This window comes from Ailuropoda melanoleuca, chromosome 2, assembly GCF_002007445.2.
Source record: "Ailuropoda melanoleuca isolate Jingjing chromosome 2, ASM200744v2, whole genome shotgun sequence".
NCBI lineage: Eukaryota > Metazoa > Chordata > Mammalia > Carnivora > Ursidae > Ailuropoda > Ailuropoda melanoleuca.
Window position 1 is genome coordinate 164,548,007 of NC_048219.1, and position 12,250 is coordinate 164,560,256.

General features: G+C 38.2%; 1 protein-coding gene across 1 annotated transcript in view; it reads right to left on the reverse strand.

Moving 5' to 3' along the window:
- Positions 1–12,156, reverse strand: part of FTCDNL1 (formiminotransferase cyclodeaminase N-terminal like) — a 50,757-nt gene extending 38,601 nt beyond the window's left edge. The window contains exons 1-2 of the mRNA XM_034642468.1: positions 12,030–12,156; positions 11,222–11,289 (exon numbers count right to left, since the gene is read on the reverse strand). The gene's annotated coding sequence lies outside the window, so the exon portion shown is untranslated. The remainder of the gene's footprint in view (positions 1–11,221; positions 11,290–12,029) is intronic.
- Positions 12,157–12,250: the final 94 nt, after the last annotated feature.

The following is a 12,250-nucleotide window of genomic DNA, read 5'->3' on the forward strand; positions in this document are numbered from 1 at the left end:
CCATTTAACACATGATATACCTGAATACCTATCTTTTAATATTATTTCTAAGAAAAAATGAGTTCTAATTTTCATTTTAGAAGTATATCTCTCCCCCTTCACTGCCCCCTCTCCCCCAAAAGAAGTACATCTCTCCCAAGTTCGGCAGCGTGAGCAGAGGCTCTTTTACCTTCTAGTAGCACCAGAAGCTCTAATAATAAGGCAGAGCCTCCTTGGAGAGTCCCTTTGGTAGCTGTCTAGGCAAGGTGGTTCTTGGTGATAAGAAAGGAAGAAGGAGATGCATCCCAGTAGTTCATACAGTGGAACGGGAAGAAGTACCTCTTTAAGTTGGCATGAGGAAGACATTGTTTAAATGAATCTCCAGGTACGGAGAATTTGAGATCTTAAAGAATTACTTTACCCCATCACCAAGTCTTATAAATACTGTCTCGTAAATATCACTCAGATAAGTTCTCTCTTCACCTTAGCCTATTCAGATGCTAATACTATTTGATCTAGACTACTGCAGGATTCTCTGAGCTGCTCTTCCTTCCTGTCATTAGTCTCAGCTAATTCCAATCTATTATCCACAGAATTGTCAGAGTGAGATCACAAGATTTCCTTGGCTTAAAACCTTTCAGTGACTTCCATGTCCTTCAGGAGATGCCAGGCAAACTCCTTTGCAAGACTCAGAAATGCCTTTAAGATATAGCCATTCCTTGCTTGTTTGGCTTCATCTTTTGTCATTCTTTAACTCAAACACCATAGTATAGCTAATCCGAACTACATGCACGCTAAACGTGATGCTGTCTTGGGCCTCCTGCTTTGGCATATGTTGTTCATTCAGCAGCCTTCCTCCTCCCATTCATTGACCTCTGGTAAGTCTTCTCTCTTTTCCAGATTTTCCATTAAGTACTCCATACTCTGAGCTCCATCCCGCAGTACTGGAGGTTTACTTTCATATTAGAATGTAAATCATAGAAAAATAATTGCATTCTGGTCTGGCTTCTCCTACTAGACTCTCTCTCTCTATATTTTTTAAAGCAAAGGCTATGTCTTTTATCTTGCAACCCCAGTGTTTAGTGAAGTTCTTGGTATAGATATTATATACTCAATAAAATTTTAAAAAAATATATGCCAGGCTCTACCCAGTATACAAGCTGTCAAGGTGGTGGCAGTCTAGTAGTTAGGACAGTCAAATTCTTATAACTGAAACACAAGGCAGAAGATGTGCCACAAGCGAGGTTTAAATGAAATGCTTTGATTACTTTAAGGAGAGAGCTCCCAGTTCCGATTTTGGGGTAAGGTGGCGGTACAAAATTGAGAAGAATCAGGAGAGAAGATGGCATTTGAGATGGACTCTGACAGGCGGAATTTTAATACTTGGATTTGCAGCAAGTAAAAGGAATAGGTTAGGTCACATACTGATATAGTAAAGCAGAGGGTGTAACACAAGATCATAGAGGAGTCCCACCGAGCATGTAAGAGAATATAGGAAAAAAGGTGGAGAAGTAGTTTATAGACTTTAAATGCTGGCTAAGGAGTATTTAATTTAGAAGGCAACTGTACTGTAATTAAAGGCAATAATTAGCAGAAGAAAACTATTAGAGCAACTGTAATAGTCTGAGTGAGGAGTTACAAGGTCATCTTTGACAGGTAGTATAGTATAGACAGGCAGACGGACCTGGGTCACTTTTGGTGATATGATCTTGTACATGTTATTTAAATTCACAAACCCCAAATTTCCTCATTTATTTCAAAAGAATGTTGTGATTAAATTTATGTAAAGAGATTAGCACAGTGCTTGGCATGTACCAAGTGTTTGAATTAATCAGTAATAGTTCAGCTGCAACTGATAAAAATTCAACTCAAATCAGCATAAGCAAATAAGAAATTATTAAAAGGCTACTGACAAGATCAATGGAACAGAATAGAGAGCTCAGAAATAGAATAACACATAGATAATCAAATGATCTTTGACAAAGGAGCAAAGGCAATACAAAGGAGCAAAGATAGTCTTTTCAACAAATGGTGATAGAACAAGTGTACATCCATTTGCAAAAAAAAAAAAAAAGAAAAAAGAAAGAAATCTAGACATAGATTTTACACCCTACACAAAAATTAACACAAAATGTAGCATAGACCTAAATGTAAAATGCAAAACTAAAAACTCCTAGAAGATAATATATGAGAAAATCCAGGTGGCCTCGGGTTTGGTGATGACTTTGTTGATACGATACCCAAAGCTCCATTCATAAAAGAAAAAATTGATAAGTGGGATGTCATAAATATTAAAAATTTTCTGCTTTGTGAAAAACACTGTTAAGAGAATGAAAAGATAATCCACAGGCCAGGAGAAAATCTTCGCAAACCACTCATCTGGTAAAGGACTGGTATCCAAAATCTATACAGAACTCTTAAAACTCAGCAGTAAGAAAACAAACAGTCTAATTGAAAAAGGACAAAAGATTTGAGCAGACACCTCACCAGAAAAGATATAGAGATGGCAAATAAACATATGAAAAGATACTTAACATCATGTCATCAGAAAATCACAGAATAAAACAATGAGATACCATTACGCATCTCAGACAGCTGAAAGCCGAGGATGTGGGGCAGCAAGACCTCTCATTCGTTGCTGGTGGGAATGCAAAACGGTACAGTCACTTTGGGAGACAGTTCAGCAGTTTCTTACCAAACTCTTAACCATATGATCCAGCAATTACATTTCTTGATATTTACCTAAATGACCTGAAAACTTATGTTCACACAAAAAAACCAGTGCACAAGTGTTTATAGTAGCTTTATTTATGATCGCCAAAACTTGGAAGCAACCAAGGTGTCCTTCAATAGGGGAATGGATAAACAAACTGTGGTAAATGGATACAATGGACCATGATTCAGCAGTAAAAAGAAATGAGCTATTATACCATGAAAAGACATGAAGGAAACTAAAGGGCATACTGCTAAGTGAAAAAGGTCAATCTGAAAAGCCTGTATACTCTATGATATCAACCATATGATGTTCTGAAAAGGGCAAAACAAAAGGACAGTAAAAAAGATCAGCGATTGTTAGGGGTTCAGTGAGAGGGAGGGGTGAAGGGGAGGGATGAATAAGTGGACCGCAGGAGATATTTAGGGGAGAGCAACCATTCAGTATGATACTGTAATGGTCAGTATATGGCATTATACAGTTGACAAAATCCATAAAATGTAAGACACAAAAAATGAGTCCTAATGTAAACAAGCTATAAACTTTAGTTAATAATAATGTAAGAATATTGGCTCATCAATTGCAACAAAAGAATCACACTAATGGAAGATGTTAATAACAGGGAAACTAAAACTAAGGTGGGGAGATAGAGGGAATATGGGAACTCTGTACTTTCCATTCAATTTTTCTGTAAATCTGAAACTGATCTAAAAATAAAGTTATAAATTTAAAAATTCACTAAGCAGTATATATAAAATTCATATACTTTAAAAAAAATGAAAAAGTTGTGCTTAAAAATAAAAAATGCTACTGAGGTAATTCCCAAAAACAAAGACAGCCTAGAGCTTCAGGGGCTAAACCTGGGAATTTGATTTCTCTTTTCTTTTGTTTTCATTCTCTGAAAAATAAGCAGGTTTTCTTTACATGTCAGGAATAATGACGTTCCCCACTCCCTCCACCCAAAAAGTCCTAGACTGATATCTGAGGCTGGTGACAGTATGAGCAATCTGGGATACTAAGTCAACTGGGAAATCATATTGCAGACTTGAACAATGGTGAACTGTGTCACATGATAGCAAACAATAGGTATTACTGTTGCCTATGGTAAGAAGATGAAAAAGGAGCCTAATGAAATTTTAAAAAACTGAACTTAGGGGTGCCTACGTGGCTCAGTAGGTTAAGCATCTGCCTTAGGCTTGGGTCATGATCCCAGGGTTCTGGGATGGAGTTCCACATGAGGCTCCCTGCTTAACAGGGAGTCTGCTTTTCCATCTCCTGCTCCCCCTGCTTGTGCTCTCTGTCAAATAAATAAATGAAATCTTAAAAAAAAAAACAACTAAACTTATTTTCAAATTATAGATTCATGTGCCTTTATTCCTGAGATATTTTCACTGGATATAGGATTCTGGGTTGACAGTTCTTTTCTTTCAGCACTTGAAAAACATTGTTATTTCCTTCCGACTCCATGTTTCTGATGAGAAATTTGCTGTCATTCCCATTGTTTTTCTCCGATAGGTAAGGTGTGTTGATGTAAAATGAACAAACCTTTTAGAATCTCTAGACATAAGAGAGTTATATTTGAGCTGAAGTTAGGACAGCTGTGGGGGATACACAGATTTCACAAAGAGAGTGCTCCTGCAAAGGAACGCTTGATGTAGGGTTATATACATCTTTTTACATTAAAACGTTACAAATTATTAGACAAAGGACATTTCAGAAAGTTGCAGACCTTATCTTAAGTTTCTAGTATATTCGGGGCTGTATGACTTTAATCTGTGGCAATCAGGGAAGTTTCTTTCTTTTTCTTATCTTTTTGCATTCAGAATGCTCCTTTTTGGTTATTTTAACAAAGCAGATGTACAATGTGTGCTTGGGACAGAAACAGACCCCTTGCTTTGAGGTTTTGTCCAGTCACTTTGGCCTTGGTTAATGTTCAAGTATAGCTTCCCTGGAAGCCCGGGAGCAGGGCCAACAAACATAAAAGTTGAGAATTTCCTTTATCAGGTGTCAGTTCTTTCTGGATGCTGTCAAGATCTCTCTTTTGTCTTCAGTTTCCACAAGTTTAACTATGATATATATTAGCACAGATTCCTTTTGCTTTATCTTGTTTGGGGTTCATTCAGATTCTTGAGTCTATAGGTTACGTCTCTTGTTAAATTTGGGAAATTTTTAGTCATTATTTCTTTAAGTACTTTTTCAACCCTACTGTCTTTCTCCTCTCTTCCCAAACTCTAATGACATGAATATGAGATCTTTTGTGAAAGTCTCACAATTCCCTATGGCTCTGTTTATTTATTTAATTTTTTTTACAGTCTATTTTCTCTGTGATGTGCAGATTGGGCAATTTCCATTACTCTATCTTCAGGTTCCCTGACTCTTTCCTCTATTTCCTACACTGCTTTTGAGTCCATCCACTACAGTTTTTATGTTGNCCATCCCCTACAGTTTTTTTTTTTGTTTTTTTTTTTTTTTTTTTTATCTTCTTTTGCATTGTCGAGGCTTTCTATCTCTTTGTTGAGGCTATTTTTAATTTTTTTTTAAGTGTGTTTGTAATTGCTTGGTGTAGCATTTTATCCTCGCTGCTTTAAAATCTTCACCAGGGGTGCCTGGTGGCTTAGTCATTAAGCATCTGCCTTCAGCTCAGGGCGTGATCCCAGAGTCCTGGGATCAAGCACCGCATTGGGCTCCTTGCTCCGCTGGGAAGCCTGCTTCTTCCTCTCCCACTTCCCCTGCTTGTGTTCCCTCTCTCGCTGGCTGTCTCTCTGTCAAATAAGTAAATAAAATCTTTAAAAAAATAAATAAAAAAATAAAATAAAATATTCACCAGAGAATTCTAACACCTCTGACATTTCACTGTTGGTATCTATTATTTGTCTTTTTTCATTCAGTTTGAGATTTACCTCATTCTTTCTTTTTTTTTAAGATTTTATTTATTTATTTGACAGAGAGAGAAACAGCCAGCGAGAGAGGGAACACAAGCAGGGGGAGAGGAAGAAGCAGGCTCCTGTGTAGCAGGGAGCCCGACGCGAGGCTCGATCCCAGGAACCTGGGATCACACCCTGGGCCGAAGGCAGACGCTTAATGACTGAGCCACTCAGGCGCCCCAGAGATTTACCTCATTCTTGGTATGACAAGTGGTTTTCAAATGAAACCTGGAATTTTTCATATTATATGATTCTGTATCTTATTTAAACCTTTGGTTTTAAAGGTTGCCTGATACCACTCCAGCAGGGGAGAAGGGTTGTTACCCTGTTACTGCCATGTAGTGGTAGAAACCCAGATTCCCTGTTTGGCCTGCTCTGGCAATCAATGGGAGGGAACTCATTACTACTGAGTATAGACAGATGTTCCAGCTCTCCACATGGTTTGTAATGACATTGTGGTAGGTTTGGCCTCATTATTGCTGAGGAATGGTGAAAGTCCTGACTCTCCATATGGTATCCACTGACCATGTGGGGGAAGGAAAAGGCTTGTTACTGGTGATGGAGATGAAAGATCAGGCTCTGTACGCGGGCTTCTCTAACACCACCCAAGCAGGGGTGTCAAGGCACCTCATTCAAACTGAGGGTAGAAGTCTAGGTTCCCCACTCAGCCTTTGCTTCTTGGGTGGACAACAGTTTGTTTGTTTTTTTTTTAAGGTATTTTACGGGAGTAGAGCAGTTATTTTCAGAAAGTTTTCGATCTTGGCAGGCTTCCCCTTCCCTCCTGCTTTGTCTAGTGACAGCAGGCTTTTCTTGAAACTTTTGTTGTTTATGTCTATTGGAGTTTCTGAGTTGCTAGATTCCTCAACTTTAATTCTGTAATATATGAGGCAAAAAGAAAATCCAGTGTATTTACCATCTTGTTATTCCTTGAGTCCCAAGGTCCCTAGTCTGCCTTTTTTTTTTTAACCATTTAGAGTCATCTTATGTTTTATAGGTAATGGTTTAGCCAAGTCTACTTCACCTTTTATTTTATTTCCTTTTACCTTAAGTTCAAACATCTCTGAATCCTGGTATACCTAGAGTAGAATCTGGGTATGGTTGTTTTAAAATATGTCTATAAGACTTCATGATGTATTACAAAGCTGTAATCATCAACACAGTATGGTACTGGCACAAAAACAGGCACATAGATCAGTGGAACAGAATAGAGGACCCAGAAATGGACCCTCAACTCTGTGGTCAACTATTCTTTGACAGATCAGGAAGGAATATCCAATGGATAAAAGACAGTCTTCAATAAATGGTGTTGGGAAACTTGGACAGCCACATGTAGAAGAATGAAACTGGACCACTTTCTTACACCATACACAAAAATAAACTCAAAATGGATGAAAGACCTAAATGTGAGATGGGAATCAATCAAAATCCTAGAGGAGAACACAGGCAGCAACCTCTGTGACCTCAGCCGCAGCAACTTCTTGCTAGACACGTCTCTAAAGGCAAGGGAATCAAAAGCAAAAATGAACTATTGGGACTTCATCAAGATAAAAACAACAAAGGAAACAGCAAAGGAAACAGTCAATAAAACTGAAAGGCAACCTACAGAATGGGAGAAGATAGTTGCAAATGTCTTTCAAATAAAGGACTAATATCAAAATATATAAAGAACTTATCAAACTCAACACCTGCTGTGCCTCGGTGGCTCAGTTGGTTAAGCATCTGCCTTCAGCTCAGGTCATAATCCCAGGGTCCTGGGATTGAGCCCCGAGCCTGTCTCCCTGCTCAGCAGGGAGTCTTCTTCTTCCTCTCCCTCTGCCCCTCCCTCCTGCTTATGCTCTCTTCATCAAATAAAAAAGTCTTAAAAAAAACCACCAAAAAACCAAAAAAACCCTCAACACCCAAAAAGCAAAAAATCCCATCAAGAAATGGGCAGAAGACAAGACAGACGTTTCTCCAAAGAACACAAACTGCCAACAGACACATGAAAAAATGCTCAACGTCACTTGGCATCAGGGAAATACAAATCAAAACCACAATGAGATACCATCTCACACTGGTCAGAATGGCTAAATTAACAACTCAGGAAACAACAGATGTTGGCAAGGATGTGGAGAACGGGGAACCCTCCCACAGTGTTGGTGGGAATGCAAACTAGTATAGCCACTCTGGAAAACAGTATGGAGGTTCCTCAAAAAGGTAAAATTCGAACTACCCTACAATCCAGCGATTGCACTACTAGGTATTTATCCAAAGTATACAACCAGTGATTCAAATGGGCACCTGAACCCCACTGTTTATAGCAGCAATGTCCACAGTCGCCAAACTATGGAAAAAGCCCAGTTATCCATCGACAGATGAATGGATAAAGATGTGGTATATATATATACACACAATGGAATACTACTCAGCCACCAAAAAGAATGAAATCTTTCCATTTGCAACAACATGGATGGAACTAGAGGGTATTATGCTAAGTGAAATCAGCCAGATAAAGACAAATACCATATGATTTCACTCATACGTGGGATTTAAGAAACAAAATAGATGAACATAGGGGAAGGAAAGGGAAAATAAAATAATATGAAAACAGAGAGGGAGGCAAACCATAAGACTCTTAACTCCAGGAAATAAACTGAGCGTTGCTGGAGGGGAGGTTGCGAGGGGATGGTGTAATTGGGTGATGAGCATTAAGGAGGGCAGGTGATGTAATGAGCGGTGTTATACGCAACTGATGAATCACTGGATTCTACCCCTGAAACTCATAATACAGTATAAGTCAACTAAATTGGAAAGAAAGAAAGAAAGAAAGAAAGAAAGAAAGAAAGAAAGAAAGGAAGGAAGGAAGGAAGGAAGGAAGGAAGGAAAGGAAGGAAGGAAGGAAGGAAGGAAGGAAGGAAGAAAGAAAGAAAGAAAGAAAGAAAGAAAGAAAGAAAGAAAGATGTCCACAAGAATTTTGACACTCTTCCCTTCAAGAACAGGAGACTAATTCTCCTTCCCTTAATTGTGGGCTAGACTTAGTGAGTAGTTTTTAACTGTCTCCCTCCTCCCCGGTTCTATCCAACCACTAATCTACTTCTGTGCTATAGATGTGCTATTTCCAGACACCTTGTATAAACAGACTCATACAATACTTGGTCTTTTGTAACTAGCATTTGCCACTTAGCATAATGTTTTCGAGGTTTTTTCGAGTTCATTGATTTGTAGCATGTATCAGCACTTCATTCCTTTTTATTACTGAATAATATTTCATTGTATGGATATACCACATTATTTATTCATTCATCAGTTAATGGACATTTTGGTGTTTCCACTTTTTGGTTGTTACAAGTAATGCTACTACAAACATTTGCAAACAAGTTGCTGTGTGGATATGTTTTTATTTCTCTTGAGTATATACCTAGGAGTGAAATTTCTGGGCCACATGGCTAATCTATGTTTAACATTTTGAAAAACTGTCAAACTGTTTTCTAAAGCAGCTTCACCATTTCTACCAGCAATGCTTGACAGTTCCACTTGTCCACATCACTACCAACACTAATTAGTATCTGTATTTTTTATTATAGCCATCCTGGTCGGTGTTAAGTGCTAGTTCTTGTGCTTTTGATCTGCATTTCCCTTGTGGCTAATTATGCTGAGTATTTTTCATGTCCTTATTGCTCATTTATATATCTTCTATGAAATATCTATTCAGATCCTTTGCCCATTAAAAAAATTGGGTTATTTGTCTTTTATTTTTAAAGATTTTATTTATTTATTTGTTTGAGAGAGAGATAAAAAGAAGGAGCAATGAGAGGGGAAGGGCAGACGGAGAGGGAGAAACAGACTCCCTGCTGAGCAGGGAACCTGATGCAGGCCCTGATCCTAGGACCCCAAGAGCATGACTTGAGCCGAAGGCAGATGCTTAACTGACTGAGCCCCATTATTTGTCTTTTTATTGCTAAGTTGTAAATATTCTTTATATATTCTTATTTATTTCTTTATATTTTATTTTCCTTAAAGATTTTATTTGTCAGAGATAGAGAGCACAAACAGGGTAAGCCACAGGCAGAGGGAGAAGCAGGCTCCCTGCTGAGCAAGTAGCCTGATGTGGGACTCAATCCCAGGACCCTGGGATCATGACCTGAGCTGAAGGCAGATGCTTAACCAACTGAGCCACCGAAGGGTCCCATTATTCTTTATATTTTAGATGTAAGGTACAAGTTCCTTATCAGATATATGATTTCCAAATATTTTCTCACATTCTGTGGGTTGTTTTTTCACTTTCTCCCGGTGTCCTTCAAGCCACCAAAAGTTTTTTATTTACATGAAGTCCAACTTATCTATTTTTTTTTTTAACTCTTGTGCTTTTGGTGTCATATCTAAGAAGGCTTTGGCTAATGAAAGGTCATGTTTTAGTCCTATTTTTTCTCCTAAGAGTTTTATAATCTCAGTGCATGCATTTAGGTTTATGATCCATTTTGAGTTAGTTTTTATGTATGGTGTAAAAAAGGGGTCCATCTTTACTCTTTCTCGTGTGGCTGTCCTGCTGCCCCAGCACTGCTTGCTGAAAGACTTCTTTCTCCATTGAATTTTCTTGGGACCCTTCTTGAAAATCAATTAAGTACAAATTTAAGGTTTATTTCTGAGCTCTCCATTCTATTCCACTGGTCCATATATCTATCCTTATGCCAGTATGACATTGTCTTGATTATTGTACCTTTGTAGGAAGTTTTGGAATGGAGGAGTTATGAGCCTTCCAACTTGGATCACCTTTTTTCAAGACTGTTTTGGCTATTCTGGGTCACTTGCATTTCCATATGCATTTTAGGATCAGCTTGTACATTTATGCAAAAAAATGCAGCTGGGATTTTGATAGGGATTACACTGAATCTGTAAATCAACTTTGAGAGAATTGCCATCTTAACAATATTTTCTGATCCACAAACATGAGATGTCTTTCCATTTATTTGGGTCTTATTTAATATCTTTCAGCAATGTTTTGTATACAAGTTCTTCATCTTTTTCATTAAATTTATTCCTAAGTATTTATTCTTTTTGATGCTACCGTAAATGGAATTTTATTAATTTCACTGTTAGATTGTTCATTGCTAGTGTACAGAAGTACAAGTGATTGTTGTATATTGATCTTATATCCTACAACCTTGTTGAACTTATTATTTCTAATAGTTTTTAGTGGATTCCTTAGGATTTTCTATATACAAGATCATGTCATCTGCATGGTGTCACTCCTTCCTTTCCAATCTGGATGTTTTTTATTTCATTTTCTTGCCTAACTGCCCTGGCTAGAACCTCCAATACAGTGTTGATTGGAAGTGGCAAGAACAGACATCTTATCTTTTTCCTGTTCTTAGGGAGCAAACATTCAGTCTTTCACCACTAATAATGTTAGCTGTGGGCTTTTCACAGATGTCCTTTATTAGGTTGCTTTGGATTACGGATTTTGCTGAAACATGTATTTAAATCACATGCTACAAGAGCAGTGTAGAGTGTCACTTAGCTAGGGAGACTAGGCAAAAAATAAGCTTTCAAATCTCCACATGTCTTTTTTTCTAATCTTGTTTTATTACGCATTTTGAGGGCAAAATTATATGATAGAGTTGCATACCTCATCTGAAGCCTGGTCCTTTCAGTATTCAATTTTGGTACAGAGGCTTATGAAAACACACAAAATACCTGTCCAAAGCCAAGAAAAATTGGAAAGAATTAAAACATTATTGGAATCTCTCAAAGAATATCAAATGGGATCCAATTCAAATTCCAAGAAAAAACTTTAAAAATCTTTCTTTCTTCATTCCTTTTTTATTCAGTCTCCCACAGGAACCCACAATTAAGGTCTCCTTTTTCCCCCATTCTTTGCCTTTCTGTGTCCATTCATTATAACATGCAGGAGAGAAATTGCACATTTGTGACCCACAGGCCAAATATGGTCTATGCCTGTATTTAATTCTATAGTAAGACATTAATTAATGTTGGCCATAATTTTTATAATTCTAATATTGTCCTATAAGCCTCCTTACAGTGCCTTGCCTCACAAACATCTTGAGATTTAAAATACTGAACCCTTCCTCCCCCCTCCCTGTCTTTAGGATACATTTGGCCAAATCTTACTCCTACACAACTGACCACCACACTGGTTTTTGAAAACCCTAAAATAGCAAATCCCGTTGGCTACAAACACCAGGGACAGCAATGTGTAACAGGTAATGCCTTCCCATTTTTCCTGTCCCAGTCCATGTGCCCTGTTCCCCACTACTAATCAAAGGTGAATTAGATTTCGTATCTAACAGTAAATTTCCATGAACCTAGAAATCCTCTATATCTACAAAGAAAACTCGAGCTTGTGAGAAAAGGAAGATTCCCTTCATTTAGGGCTCAAAGAACTATAAAAAGTCTCGCCTGAAAGGTGAGCCTACCGAAACGGGAGCACAGTATACTCAAAACTCTGCCCAGTCACTGGACAACGACCTTCGGGCCACTCCTGCTGCTGTGCGTATGCTACAACTGCCGCCCTTCTTTCAGAGTCCTTTCCTTCCTCTTTGTTTGCTCTCCTCCAGCTCTTATTAGACTTCCGTTCGAACTTCCCTCACAGCGGAACCCACCAATCACAAACGTCTTCCTCGGGCCACGCCCCCAT